We start from the raw sequence: 15,727 nt of genomic DNA, 5'->3' as shown, positions 1-15,727 counted from the left end.
TGTGCAGCCTGGCAGGCAGCACAGACGGTCTCTGTTAGGAGGCATCTGATAGTCTTCAAAGATCGTGTTAAAGATAGTTGTTCTCACAACTTCAAAACATGGGGAGGTCATACAACTCTAGACTAACTTGCTACTTTCACACTTACAATGATCAATGGCATTGGATACAGGAAAGGAATGGAGAGGGGTGGCAGTGTTAAAGATCAAAGGCCACAAGAGGTATGCATAAGCATCAAATGACAGGTCCCAGAATGCATGGCAGAAGTTAATAACGTGCTTTTGGCACACTTATCTTCAAGCCTCCTCCCACTAGAAACCCTAAAACTGATCTTTCTTTAACACCCCCCACCCAAAAAAAATTTTTGGGGAGACCTTATCCTCCAGGCCAGTGGTCCCCAACCTTTTTATCACCAGGGACCACTCAACGCCGGGGACCACTCACTGGGGACCACTCAACGCCTTTTACTGAGGCCCAGTCGGGGGGGGGGTAGTTTACTCCTCTACTCTCAACCACTGCCCTAACGCTCTCTGATCGCTATGGTAATGTTTAAACATCCCTTCAAAATAAGATACAGGCACGCCACAACAATGAACATAAGGAACATTTTATTCTCATGGAAATGTTAACTCATGACAATGACAAATCAATGGGAACCCTGAGCTAGTTTCTCTGCAACGAGAAAGTCCCATCTGGGAGTGATGGGAGAGAATGACACCCGGAGTGTGTTGTAAAGGGCCGGGGGGGATGAAGTAAAGGGCCGGGGTGGGGGGGAGAAGTCGTCCTTTGGGGCCCACCTCCAATTAGTCGGCGGACCACATGTGGTCCACGGCCCACAGGTTGGGGATCGCTACTCCAAGCACTGATGGGTGCTTGGATAGAAGCATGGTCTTAAAATTCAAATCCACTGAGGAAACATTACCAGGAACATGACTTTAGACCAAGTCTATGGAATAGCAGCCTTTTTCAACCTTTTGACCATGGAGATATTGCTGAAATATTTTTCTTGCTTCGAGTTACCAGAAACTGATGTCAGCTGGCCACAACTTCCTGCCACACTCCCTGGAAGTGAGAGGAGCCTGAGGTGGCAAAATTCTAAATGGCAAAGGACCACTCCCCTTACCACTCCCTCCCATTGATCATTTTGGGAGGGGGCAGATCAACCTGCCTCAATAAGCAAAGATTTGTTTAAGAATTAAAACCCTTTTTCTTTCCTCTTTGCTTGGAGCTTGAAACAGCAGGTCCAAGGGGAGAAGGCTGTCTCCAGCTGCCCCTTTGAAAACCCCCACACCATGGTACCACTGAGGGGCCTTCACAGTACCATATGCTCCTTTGGTATCGTGGTTGAGAAACCCTAGAACATATCCATTCACAGTTAAAGGTAAAAGTATCCCCTGTGCAAGCACCGAGTCATGTCTGACCCTTGGGGTGACGCCCTCCAGCGTTTTCATGGCAGACTCAATACGGGGTGGTTTGCCAGTGCCTTCCCCAGTCATTTCCGTTTACCCCCCAGCAAGCTGGGGAATCATTTTACTGACATCGGAAGGATGGAAGGCTGAATCAACCTTGAGCTGGCTGCTGGGATTGAACTCCCAGCCTCATGGGCAGAGCTTTAAGATGGAATGTCTGCTGCCTTACCACTCTGCGCCACAAGAGGCTCTTTCCATTCACAGTTACCAGATGCCTAACTCAAGCCAATACATGTAGGGAATTTTCAGCCTTTACACAAACAGTCCTCCCCAGCCCATTGCTGAAACACAGGGGGGGGGGGAAATCCCTCTGGGAGAAGCAGCCATGTCTGAGCAATACCAGCGATTCCATCAATCCCTCAACCTTCAACTCAAGAGTACTTTGCATGCCTAGCAACCAACATAACGATAGAATAAAGACAGCAACAGAAATCGCTCAGGAGATTTATTTCATGGTGCTGCTGCAACAAAGGTCTATTTTCCCCTCAAGGCCACAAGGCGGAATAAAGTTGTAAAGGAACAACAGCAGGGACTCGGAGGAAGGGATGGATGGGAGGGGGTCCACTCGGACAACTTCACACCCAGGGGTACCAGCTCTCCAATACCTGGAGGGGTTACAGTCTGGGGAGGGAAGGGTTTAGAGAGGGGAAAGACCTCAGCAGTGAATAATGCCATAGAAGCCCCTTTCCAAAGCTGCCATTTTATCCAGAGGAACTGAGCCCTATTATCTGAAGAGCAATTGTCATCCCGGCAGATCTCAAGCCCTTGCCTTGAGGTTGGCAACCCTAATTATTTGTGAAGCACTCTGCTGTCGCCTAGTTACCCACCAAGAAACCCTGCTGGAACACCGCTCTACTCCGTTCTTGGATCAGGGGAGCATAACGAATGCGGTCTGCTATTTCTATCCATTTTTAATCCCCACCTTTGTTTAAATGAAGCCTTCAACATCTCTTTTTCTGCTGCTCTCCACTTCTGGATTGTGTCCAACTGTCAACAGCTTAACTGCCTCTTTCCCAGCACTCGGCTGTGATTGGCTGATTTAGAGCCCCACCCTCATTGGTTCATGTGACGCCACGGTAATTTTCATTGTGCTGTCTCATGCACCAGTGGGTGGGGCTTCTCACCAGCCCTCTGTAGATTCCCAGTGGTGTGTATGTTCTTGGGTTGCCAGGGTAATTCTCATTGTGTTATCGCCCTCTGAAGATGTCCAGCGGTGTGTAGGCTGAATACACACTGGAAAAAGAAAGAGGTACAAAACATTTAATTTGTCCTCTAGAGAATACCTTACATAATTTACACGTGAGATCCTTCCATCCCAAACAAAGTTTCCTAATGTATCTAGAGATAAAAATGGCCAAAAAAGTATTTTTATGTCTGGTTGTAATGAAGAAAAAGAAGCAGACAAGCTGTTTTTCCCCCCCTACCACACATTTTACTATCCGAAGGAGCCCCAAAACAGCTTATAATTGCCTTCCCTTCCTCTCCCCGCAACAGTCACCCTGTGTGGTAGGTGAGGATGAGAGCTCTGAGAGAACTGTGACTTGCCCAAGGTCCCCAAGATCACTGATGTGGAGAATAATAAAATCAGAGTCCAGTAGCACCTTTAAGACCAACAAAGATTTATTCAGGGCATGAGCTTTCGAGTGCAAACACTCTTCTTTACATGGTGTGGAGAAGTGGAGAAGTGAGGAATCAAACCTGACTCTTCAGTTTAGAGGCTGCCACTCTTAACCACTATACAATACCACTGGCTGTATTTCTCCAGGGCGCTAAAAACTTATATCATGGATCACTGTGTTCTTAATAATCTCATGACATATAGGAAAATACCCAAAAAGGTATTTTAGCACCCCATTTGGGGTATTTTAGTCCCCAGTAATGTTAAAGAAAATGCTCCAATGGCTATATATATTTAAATTGTTTACGACTTATTTTTAGGGATGGACATGAACCGGCTCATGAACCAAAATTTGTGACAAATTTTGGCTAATTTGTGAAGTGAATTTTCCAGCAGGGCATTCCACGAATTTCCTGGCAGGACATTCCACGAACTTTCAGGCTGTTCATGGCAGTTCATGAGTGGATACATTTCTAGACAGACCATCTCCATTCAGTCGAAATGTTTATCCAACTGCAAAGCAAGGGGGGGTAGACCCTGCAGAGCATTTGGAGGAGAATGGGGGGTTCCCCCTGTAACTTTTATGTCTCTAACTTGTGCAGGGAATGTTTGCCACACTAATGGATCTCCTCCATGTGCACCTGTCATTTCTCCAGAAAGCACTTTCCTGGGGGGCATCTTCTTTTTGCGGGGATGGCTTAACTAAGATCTCCTAAATCCAATCTTTACCAAACTTGGAGGCCAGGTGGAGGAGAGTCAGGGGAAGATCCCCTGTGAGTTTTACATCTTTAGCTCACCAGGGAGCCAATTTACCATGTCACTAACCTCATGAACCAAACCAGTTTCTTTGATGGCCAAACTCTTGTGACAGTTTGTTATTTGCAAACTGGCTATGCCACAACCATGAACTGAACCGAACCACATTTTACTGGTTTGTGCCCATCCCTACTTATTTTCTACTCAAGTGTTCTCCCCTCCCCAAAAGTAAATTAAATGGTAAGCAGCTGCAATTTGGGGATATTAGTTTCAGAGGGTAGCCGTATTGGTCTTCTGTAGTACATCTGAGGCCAGTAGCACCTTATGAGCCTCTTGTGGTGCAGAGTGGTAAGGCAACAGACATGCCGTCTGAAAGTTCTGCCCATGAGGCTGGGAGTTTGATCCCAGCAGCCGGCTCAAGGTTGACTCAGCCTTCCATCCTTCCAATGTCGGTAAAATGAGTAACCAGCTTGCTGCTAGGGGGGTAAACGGTAATGACTGGGGAAGGCACTGGCAAACCACCCTGTATTGAGTCTGCCATGAAAACGCTGGAGGGCGTCACCCCAAGGGTCAGACATGACCCAGTGCTTGCACAGGGGATACCTTTACCTTTACCTGTAGCACCTTAGAGACCAAGAAGATTTTCAGGGTATAAACTTTCAGAGCTCCCTTCATCAGATTGGGGGATATTGTGACTCATAGATACCACATTTGTTTGGTATCCGTAAGTCCTGGGTTCAGTTCCTGGCATCTCCAGTTACAGAGATCAGTTAATAGGTGAAGTGAAAACCCTCCGCCTATGATCCTGGTAACCTTTTGCCCGTCTGAGTTGACAATACTGAACTGGATCGACCTGATTCTGTGTGTACAGATGATAGTGTCCTAAGAGAAAAAGAAGGCTACCATTTGAAGTAGTATCTTTCTTTAATCCTCAGCATTTTTGCATTTGACCATTTTTAGGGTGTCTCTTGTGGGGAGAGGAAAGAGAAGGCGATTGTAAGCCGCTTTGAGACTCCTTCGAGTAGAGAAAAGCAGCATATAAGAACCAACTCTTCTTCTTCTTCAGTAATATCAGGGCTCTTTCTCAACCTCACCTCCCTCACAGGGCATCTGTTGTGGGGAGAGGAATGGGAAGGCCACTTTGAAAGGAAAGGTAAGCCACTTTGAGACTCCTTCAGGTAGAGTAAAGTGGCATATAAGAACCAACTCTTCTTCTTTTGACATATTGTTATATTGGCTTTCATGGATATGCAAACATCCAGATCCATGATGCCAACCTCCAGGTGCGACCCGGGGTTCCCCTGACATTCCAACTTACCTCCAGGCGACAGAAATCAAGTGTCTTGGAGAACGCAATGCTGCCTACCTTCGTAGGTCTTCTGAAGCACCTTCTATTCCAGTGAAGCGAAGGAAAGCCAGGATTGGCTCCCTGTTTTGGGGACTCGATCCTATGGGAAAGAAGGAAATGTGTTCCAGAAAACACATTGGTGGGCATCACGGTTTCCCCAGGGACCATACTGAGGATTCTTGATTTCGGGGGAATCACCATAGCCATTATTGTAAGCTCTTTAGAAACACACAAAGAGCAATGTGCTTAAGGGGGATTTGTAATATTTTGTAATAACAAAGTCATTCAAAGAGAGAGATGACTCCCAGCCACTTCCATTTTCACCTCTAAATTCTTTTTCTGATCAACCTGGCACTGTACACATGGGCCTGCAGCCTGCCCCCAAGTGCAACCCCCTCCTCCCCCTCCCCCTGCTTAATTGCATTAGCTCCTACAAAGGAACATAAGAGCTGTGTCACATTTGCCAAAAGCTACATATCTGCCATTGGCACCTTTTCTCGATGACTCCCCAGAGGCTACTCCTTCCAGTTATCCCTAAGAGTGTTTGCCATCTCCGCCTGCTTCCTGCTTAATTCGCTTTAAAGTTCAGGGCTGCTGAAAACAAAATCACCATTGATGTACAGCCGAGTTTAATTTCATTCACAGCCCGCTGCCATTTTGTAGTTTACTAGCTTACAGTAAATCTCATGAAAATTGCCTTATAATCTTTTACCAGCTGCTGCACTCCATCAAGTGTGTGGTGACTTTCTGGATATCCCTCCCCACCCAGCACCCAGCCCAGGCCTCGGTTTATGTGGCGGAGTGTTAAAGTGAATCCCTGTACAGTTCACCTTTTCTTCTTGCACTTCCTTAATGGATTGGAAAATCATACTTTTATGTGCACCTAGGGAAGCATGAAACCCAGCTTTCTGCAAACAGGCCTGTGGATGTAATTAAAATGTATTGCTTATCATATGCTTAATGATCAATTTTGATTAAATGGCAGCGAACGGAACTGGAAAAGTCACTCTCAGAAGTGCGGTGGATGGCGTGCCGTTTTCATGAACGCCTGTCTCAGTGACTTCTCCGCCATATGCTCATGTTGGAAAGCAAGGTATGATTTATAAAAGAATCCAAGCCCAGAGAGACCAGGACCAGGCATACTTCCACTGTGAATTCACGAAGTAGCTCATACAAGCTTCTTTGTCAGAGCTTCCCCCAAAGAGTTCTGAAAATGACTGTATAATTTTAAAAATAAACTATTAGTGTTATTATTGTTATTATTAATTGGTGTAGAATCCAGATCGAAACCATTGTGGTTTAAGGTCAAAAGCATTTCTTTACAATCTCCAGTTTCCCAAATTAGAGGCCACCACTCTTAATCTAATAGTCTTTATTTTTACGGTACCAGACCAGTAGTCAAATTACAAGGTACATAAAAACATCTGGCATTAACAAGATAAAAGAATCATTGATAACTTCAATATTATAAAAGATAAAAACATTCCAGCTATAAGAATCATTCTGGTTTTAAAACTCACAAGCATTATCTCAAGCAATTGAGACTATCTCTACCTAAGTTGCTCCGAATCCAACCAGCTCTTCCTTGTTTTGGTTGCTCTCCAAGCAAATCTGGCCATAACAGAAGTTATTTCTGTGCTTTTGTCTGACAACGTGCCTGTGATTGCCTCTGAGTTGGGCTTATTCTGTAGGGAAGATATAAGTTCTCCCCTGAATTGATCATATAGCCTACATTGGAGTAATACATGTCTCAATGCTCCCAATACCCTGGTTTCTCTTCAGATCACATAAATCTTTCACCACTCTTAATCACCACGCCGCACTAGCTCTATGCGAAGCTGGCACTACATATGGAGCTGTCTCATACAAAGTCAGAACATTGGTCAGCCATGGTTGACACTGTCTACTCTGGCCGGCAGCAGCATTCCAGGAAACATGTTACTTGATCCTGTAACTGGAGATGCCCGGAACTAAATCTGGGACATTCTATAGGTGAAGCCGATGCTCTGTCTTGAGCCAAAGTCCTCTTAAATGCCTCTTTCCTTGGAGGAATCCAAGGACTCCAATTATCTTTATAAGAACTGCCATCTGTGAAAGCTATTGTGTAAGATATAACACCCACAAAAAGCGGCGAAGACTTAGCGGCAGCCGCCATTGATGCAGCGGAGGAGCGGGCGGTGGAAAGGCACGCTGGGGGGAGGTTCTGTAGCAGGAAGGGCAGGCGCTGTGCGAGAGCGCGCGCACGCACCATTTGGCGCCCGGGCGTGGGCTCGGTGCGCCTTAAAAGGCACCACGTGGAGAAGCCCTGCCTCTCTCGCCAGGCTCGCCGCCTGAGCAGCTTCCCTCCCACCCACCCTGTTTTGTTGGCTGTTTATGATTGGATGACCACTGGATTAAATGTTTATATTGCATTTTGTCACAGCTGGCGGTTTTAGCATGGGATGGAGCCTGTTTTGGGGGGAGTTCGGTCTGCGCATCGGACTCCGCAGGTTGGGAACCTCCTAAGAGGTGGCAGGTCTGTGAGCAGGGCCGACCCGGCTGGGAAGGCTTGGGGCTCGCAGGGCCAGGTAGCCTGGGGTGGGACCAAGAAGGAGGTGGGCACCTCTCCTTGGCACCCCAAGGTTTACAGTGCCGGGTGGCCTGGGGTGGGTCCATGGGAAGTGTACGCTTCCTCTTGGCACCCCAGGTGGACACTTCCCTATGGTGGGAATCCAGCGGCAAGGGGACCCGCATTCCCAGCGGGGGAACCGGGTGGGCCCCAGGGCGCCGCTGGCTCTTCCTGTGGGTGGGATCCCAGCAGCAAGGAGACGTGTTCCCAATGAGGATCTGGATGGGCTCCAGGGTGCTGCTGGGGTCCAGGTTCTTCTGGTCTTTGGACTGCAAGTCAGGCTCCCTCTCCCATGCTGTGCCAACACTCCTTTGGAGTAATAATAAAGCTGTGGCCTTTTCAAGCCAATGAAAATGTGTGCGTGTCTTCCTTGAGCCCAAAATGCCCTCCTGCAAATCAATTGGTAGCATGTTGAATAGGATTCTAGGAATGGGCAATTTGATTCAGATAAGCTGAAAAGTACCCACATCGGTGCTGATTCAGGTACCTTTGGGGACTATCCAAGCTCATTCACCCATTCCTGCATTTAAATAGGCCGAATCAGCAGTGGCCACAATTCGGCCAGTTTAAATGCCTTCCCCTGCTTTCTCAGGCAAAGTGTGTGTGTGTGTGTGTGTGTGTGTGTGTGTGTGTGTGTGAGAGAGAGAGAGAGAGAGAGACAGAGCACTACATTTCAAAATGCTGATATTACATCATCAGCTGCTTGGTGGGCCCTTTAAATGCTCCCCCCGCCCAGCTTTCTTTGGCAATGGAGAACAAAGAAGTCCTCCACTGCCAGAGACTTGGGGAGGGGGGAGCAAAACAGCTGATAATGGGATATCAGCTGTTTAGCAGCTGCTCCCCCCTCCCCCCAGCCAGCGGAGACACTTTCTGCAGCCTGGGAAAAGCGGGGAGAGCCTGTGCACAAAAAAAAAACAAAAAAAAAACAATACTTTTCAGATTCAGCTGAATTGATTTGGCCAAATCCAAAGCAGTGGAGGGTCATTTATATGATTTGGATTTGGCATGAATTGAAAGTTCCAATGAGCCGCAAAGGAGGGCAGTATATAAATATAATAAAATTAAACAAACAAGCAAGCAAACAAAGCTTCTTTCTGTTCTTAGTAGAGCTATTTTAGGCAGCTTGGTACTTGGTGCGCTTTGCTTTTTTAAACTTTGCCAATGTCAAGTACTGCTAGTTCTGCAAGCAGACTTTTGATAATGCCGTGTTATCATATCATGCCGTAAAGCTCATGATCCAAATTCAGTCCTTAGGGATCTCTGGTTAAAAGATCTCAGGTAGAAAGTGTTTGCAAATTCCTTTCTTGGCATTACGATTGCGCGCTCTGGCTGCTTCAGCGATCACTGAAGCCCAAAGCTTGTTCCGCAGCATGGAACAGAGGGGAGGAGCACTGGTAGTGAGCCAGCCAGTGCCCGTACACAGGTACAGAGCTCTGCGCCTGCGTGCGGGCACTGACTGGTGTGCTGCCACCAGCACTGCCCCTCCCCTCCATGCTGAAGTGCTGGACGCTTCAGGCTTCAGTGATTGCTGAATCAGCCAAAGCACACCGGAGCACACAACCCTACTTGGCATGGTCTCTGGACAGCTGTTGCCCACCATTTGTAGGTGATACTGAGCTGGGCTGACAAAAGATCTAACCTGGAATTGGGCAACTTTATATATGCTGATATGAGCTATCTTCATGAGGCAGAATGCTATATTTGACTCTGCAGCACTGCTTAGAATTGCCACTGCAATTCAGACTAACAATGATTTGGTGAAGCTAATACAATAGAGAGGTTTGCATGTGGCAAACGTCAGCCTAAGGCCTCTGACAGAACACCAGATGGAGACTCATCTAAGACAGAGTGAAGACTTCTCATCAATAAACGTCTGTCTCAATTGTGGAAACCTCTGCCATTTGAGCCTTCCCTGTAATTCTTGAGAAGGAGTTTGCTGGCATAGCTATCATTTGTCTATGAAATGTGACATGTCATAAATCAGCAATTGTTACACAAAGGACATTTTGCCTTGTCCTCCGCAATCTGGGGTTAATGACAGCTATTCAGTCTGGCATATCTTTGCCAATATGGACAGGTAACTTCAACTTCTAGCATTGGTAAGATTAGAAGATGCTCACATCAGGCAAAATTTCAGGAACATTCTAAGCAGTTTACACTGCTTAGTCCAGTTCCATGATAATTCAGTTCCACCAAAGTCAATGGGCTTAGAATGGTGTACCTCTGCTTAAGATGGAATGCTGAGTGAGTGAAGGTCATCGAGATAATGGAAGGAAGCATGTTTAAAAAAGCATACCTATCTTCTTTTCTTTACATTAATGGCAGCCATCTTGCTGAACACCTTGGATGTATCCTTTAGCACTCTGGAGAAAGGGCAGGAAATGTTTGTGCCAGGGTCTCCCTGAACCTCCAGCTTGCTAGTGCTCTCCACCATTGCTGGATCCCACCAAGGCTCCTTGGTCTGATTTCAGCATCAGGAAGGAAAGTGTGTAGAGCCATCCCTCTCCTTCTCTGTACTGTCTATCTGTTGCCGAGAGGCTGGTCTGACAAGCACTAAGCATCTCCCCAGCCTGACCTCTGGTGCCCCCTTTTATGGGCCTGCCAAATTGGGTTAACCCTAATCCCACCCTTTTCCCCAATAGCCCAAAGGTCAGGCTTCTCCCCACACACTTCTGCCCAGCTGAGCCTGTGCAGCCACTCCCTCTGTTAGGTTCTTCCTTGGCTCAGCTATACCTAGGAATGGTTCTTGAGGGCTGGAGTTCCATAGCCATTTGCCGAATTAGCCATCTATGCGGTGGGGCAGGGCAATTCTCTGGTCTTCTCCATTCCATCCTGTCAGCCAGCTGATGAGGCATGGCGGGCCCTGCAGTGTCCTGTAGATCAGCTGCTGCTGATCCAGTGTCTGCTGCTGTCACACCATGGCCTGCTTTCACCTCGGTGGAATCGGGACCATGTGCCCTCTCTCTCTCATCTTGTTTCCCACTAGCTCCTTGACTGGCTTTTGGTGAAAAGTGATTGGGGTCAAGTGGTTGGTGAAGGCTTGTGAGGGGTGGTTGTTGTGGGGCATTAGTTGTGGGTCTATCTTCTATGTTGGCTCCTAGTGTGATTTTAGGGCTGGGCCCAGACAGTTTGTGATAAATACCTTTTAGCACCAACATGCTTAGGATACTATCTCAGCACTTTCCTAATCTAGGAAAATGGTCATTCTTGAGCTCTTAGCATAGAGTGGAAGTATCAGAAGATGCCATGGTCAAAACTAGAAATGATCAGATATATATGGTGATAATAGTTGTTGGCTGAGTACTGCAATGATACAACATGGATCAAAAGACTCTGGCACTTGCCAGTAAAGGAAGCACAGCAGAGCTCTAGTAAACAAGTTGACTTATTTAATTTTATAGGCCAAAGTTGTTGAGTCTGTGAACCATATTGAAATTATAGAGAGAGGGGGTAGGCACCACCACAAAATGGCTGCCATGGTGGTCATGGTGGTCATGGGCAACAATAAAATGGCTGCTTTGGGGGCTGGAGCCAGTCACAAAATACTGCATGAAGAACGTCCACTAATGATGAAGACTGCAGTTCTCCAATCAGTGCTCTCTGTAGACACAAGGTCAGTGTTTCCTTGGGTGTTCTAAATCACCTCCAGATTAGAATTGATGGAAAATAAGGACCAGGTCTTTATTTTGGAGAAGGAAAGGGGCACCCAAAAGCATAATGGTGGGTACCATGATGTCCATGGGTTCTATGCTGGGAATTATTGCCCTCCCGGTTGAAAGTTCTCTCAGGCCCCGCTTACCTCTGACCAAGAACCATGATCTCTCTCATCCTAGTCTTAAATACAGCTTGATGGTTCTAGATCACACAATGATACCCACACTGGCCAACAATGGACAATGGGTTTGGCACTGATAGTCTCCTTTATGCCTTGCATGCTGCAAACATGTTTGACATCATCTGACAGTTCCAGAAGCTGACAGTTCCAGAAGCCTTCATGACCTAGATTAAATTATATGGCAAGTGATGGAGTGAGTTAGATTGAAGCCAAGAAGATCTCAGGCTTCAGAGAGACCCAAGGCTCTGCCTCACATGTTCATTGCCTCTGAGACATCCAGGGAACATGGAGATTCTGCCTCCCAAGACCCATGATGCCTTAGGTTGAGTGACCCATGCACACTTCATCCAAGACAGCCAAGGACAGGAGGCAACAGTGAATGGGAAAGAGGTGCAGGGTATTCTATGTTGGTCAGTTCATAGTCTGACGAGGGGTGCTTGCACTCGAGAGCTCGTGCCTTGAATGAATCTTTGTTGGTCTTAAAGGTGCTATTGGACTCTGATTTTATTATGCTGCAACAAGAAAGTGAAAGAATTTGGAGAAAAAAATTAAAAATCTAATATGTGAGAAATGTAAATAACAAAAGAAAGCCACAATTTAGGTGGTATTTTAATCCTCTGAGGCAGAAACATACTTAGCATTTGCATAATGCAAAAAGTTTGCACTGTTAAATGAGAAGGCAGGTGCAAAAATGTTCTTTTTTAATAACCCATCATTTTGGAAAAGAATATAAAAAGTATATTCATTCCTGTTTGGTCCTGAAGCACTACTGGAGTTTCTGAAGGATTGTGTTGGAATTATCACGGAACTGATTCCATTTTAGCTAACATTGGTGAGAATGATATCTTTGAAAATCAAAGAACCTACCAGGAATATAAAAAAAATCTGTAAAATGGAATTTCTGTCATCAGACCTTTATTTAAAACTGGCTTTTCTTTATAGAACACAGGAATATCATTTTTTTAGGCTCCTGAATCTAGATATATTGCTTTCTTTGTTAGGTATTGATTGATTGATTTGTATGCCACCTCTCTTGGACTGGCCATCTTGGGGTAGTGAATATCAGTGAAAATACAAACATTTTAGTTAACAATACATGGCACATTTTTATAAAAGTAGAAGACAATTCAATTAGAAATTAAAAATTGCTGGCTGCTTCTGGGCTATTGATGTTATGCAAAGCAACTTATTTGGAAGGAGTTAAGAGGAGGAAAGGAAAGGCTGCAGGGAGGGAGTCCCAGTTAAAGTGTGAGGTAATTTCTGATTTTTTGGTTTCTTCAACCGAAGAACTCACCGGCCCTGTGGAACTTAGATAATTCTGTTAGGACCCAGATGTCCTCCAGGAGCTCATTCCACCAGACAGGAGTTGGAGCCCAGAACGCCCTGGCTCTGATCGAGGCCAAGTGTATCTCTGTAGGGTAGCAATTCCCAACCTGTGGGCTGCAGACCACATGTGGTCCTTCGACTAATTGGAGGTTGGCCACAAAGGACGCCTTCTCCCCCCCCCCCGGCCCTTTACTTCATCCCCCCCCCAGCCCTTTACAACACACTACATTGTTGTGGCGTGTCTGGATCTTATTTTGAAGGGATGTTTAAACATCACCATAGCGATCAGAGAGCGTTAGGGCAGTGGTTGAGAGTAGAGGAGTAAACTACCCCCCACCGGGCCTCAGTAAAAGGCCTTGAGTGGTCCCCGGCACTGAGTGGTCCCCGGTGATAAAAAGGTTGGGGACCAGTGCTGTAGGGCCAGGGATCCTCAAACAGTTGATGCTGGTTAACCGTAGTGCTTTCTGGGGAATGTATTTAGAAAGGCAGCCCCTCAGCAATGCAGGTCCCAGATTGCGTAAGACCTTAAAAATTAAAATCAAAAAGGATATATTACCATGTCTGGTAGGCCATCTGGACCCAATTTAATTTGTTCCACCATTACCCACAGTATCTGGCAATCCCAAACAGAGTTAAACCATTGGAAATCCATTGGGACTGATGTAGCTGGAAAGGTAACTCTGTTCTGGGCGGTGAAATATTTCGCAGTTGCTCAGTAGTTGCAGGGCATACTCCCTGTATAGCCCCAGTCAGTCTAGATCAGAGGTAATCAAACTGCGGCCCTCCAGATGTCCATGGACTACAATTCCCAGGAGCCCCTGCCAGCAAATGCTGGCAGGGGCTCCTGGGAATTGTAGTCCATGGACATCTGGAGGGCCACAGTTTGACTACCCCTGGTCTAGATTGTTGCTGTTGTTAGGTTCCGTCAAGTCGTTTCCGATGAAACGTAACTTTCTGAGCAAAGGCCCACCATCCATCTCTGTCTACTCTCATGTCGTAAAGTTTTTGTAAGGTTGATCCACGTATCTCTTTGATTCTGCCCATCCACCTTGTTCTTGTACTCTTCTTTTGTTTCCTTCAATCTTCCATAAACCACGATTATGCGAACAAAGTATGAACATTTTTGTTTACAGATTATTGCCTCAAGAGAGCCATTGGTTTATATTGGCACAGAACTGTTTCATTTGTCCATCTTTTGGTCCATGATATTTTCAGTAATCATTCAAAAGCATCTATCTCTCAAGCTTCCTTAGGGTCCAGCTTTCACATCCACAGGGAAAAAAAACCCTGTTCTGGTTTCTTTGTAGCCAGTGTCCTCCCAAATCTTTGTCCTCCCAAATCTTTTCCAAGTCTGCAGAAGCCTTTCTTCCTAGAATTGGCCTTCTCTTCACTTCTCCAGCACGCTGTCCAACTTTGTCTTTCCTGAATCCCAAGAATATCAACAGCAAAGTCTCTCAGAAATGAATTTGTCATGAGATCTGTCTGCTTCATATTGAGCACAAGGTCTAATGTTGCACTTTCCAATTGTCATTTCCTGATCGGTTCCAACAAATTGTGTTCATTCTCAGCTAACAGAGTTGTATCATCTGCGTATCTTAAGTTATTGATTTTCTGTCCTCCAACGTGAATGCCAGCTGTCATTCCCTCAAATCCATCCAGCCTTACAATATACTCGCTGTACATGTTAAAAAGATGTGGAGATGAGGCATGTGCTAAAAATCCCCAACTCCAGTATTAATTTGGGTTCAGTTATATTAGACCCAAAAATATTGGTTTCTGCAGATATACCCAAATACCAATACCAGTATTGCTATTTGGGTTAAGTGATATTTGGAAATGACAAATATTTTTGACTCCATTGTCCCTGAGGTGATCAATTGTGAGGGGCCGGTATAGAAGTCACATAATAAAATAAAATACGAGGTCATTAAAGTCAATTGCAAATCTAGCCTGTGTCTATTCAGTGGTCTGATGGGGTTTGGATTTGAGGTAGAGGCACCAAATTAGCAGTGCAGCTGTTAAAGGCTCACTTCAAAAGAACCCGCAAGTATCAAAAGGATCAGACTGGAGGGTCCAATTCCAGGGGTACCCAAAAATGCTCCCATTCTCAATTGTTTGCAATGGGAAGATAGCTAAACAGCAGTACAGAGAATCTCTACAGCAAAATGAAGGGGAGGGGACCTTTTGCAAGGCCAGACAGCAGCAGGGCCAGTAAAATACTTCCCAGCAGAATAAGTACCACCATAGTTTGCCCATACAATTCCCATTTACTTTAATGGCTCCAGAGGGTATAATGGATCCAAAAATATTCAGTGTTGGCTACAATAGTTGCCAAATATCAATTAGAGACCCTGTATTTAGTATAGAGTTTACCAAAACATAAAGGTAAGGGTATTTTAAATGATTAGGGGGGGGGGTTACTAAACCGAATGTACATATCTAGTCTGTGTTAAATACCTAAAGTTGGGAGAAACGGGAACAGCAAAGATCCGGCCTAAGGAGAAATGCTGGAGAAGGAATCCCAGGGCCATTCCGCACAATCGCATATGTAGCCAAATGTGAACACTATTGTAAAGCACTACAATTAGTAAAAAAATTAAAAGACGCTTGCTCCTGGGGAGGAAAGCTATGGCAAATCTAGACAGCATCCTAAAAAACAGAGACATCGCCCTGCCAACAAAAGTGCATCTAGTCAAGGCTATGGTCTTCCCAGTTACAATGTATGGCTGTGAAAGTTGGACCATAAGGAAGGCTGAGCATCAAAGAATT

The 15,727-nt window shown here is 45.7% G+C and overlaps 1 long non-coding RNA gene across 1 annotated transcript; it reads left to right on the top strand.

Annotated features, from left to right (window-relative positions):
* The first annotated feature begins 2,671 nt into the window (after window positions 1-2,671).
* Window positions 2,672-6,448, top strand: LOC143842763 (uncharacterized). Its single transcript, XR_013233344.1, has 2 exons — window positions 2,672-2,716; window positions 6,175-6,448. It is a non-coding gene; the product is annotated as an uncharacterized LOC143842763 (long non-coding RNA).
* The last annotated feature ends 9,279 nt before the right edge of the window (window positions 6,449-15,727 follow it).

Source organism: Paroedura picta, chromosome 8 (genome assembly GCF_049243985.1).
Source record: "Paroedura picta isolate Pp20150507F chromosome 8, Ppicta_v3.0, whole genome shotgun sequence".
Taxonomy (NCBI): domain Eukaryota; kingdom Metazoa; phylum Chordata; class Lepidosauria; order Squamata; family Gekkonidae; genus Paroedura; species Paroedura picta.
Note: the sequence above shows the minus strand (reverse complement) of the source record. Positions and strands in the feature narration are given on the sequence as shown.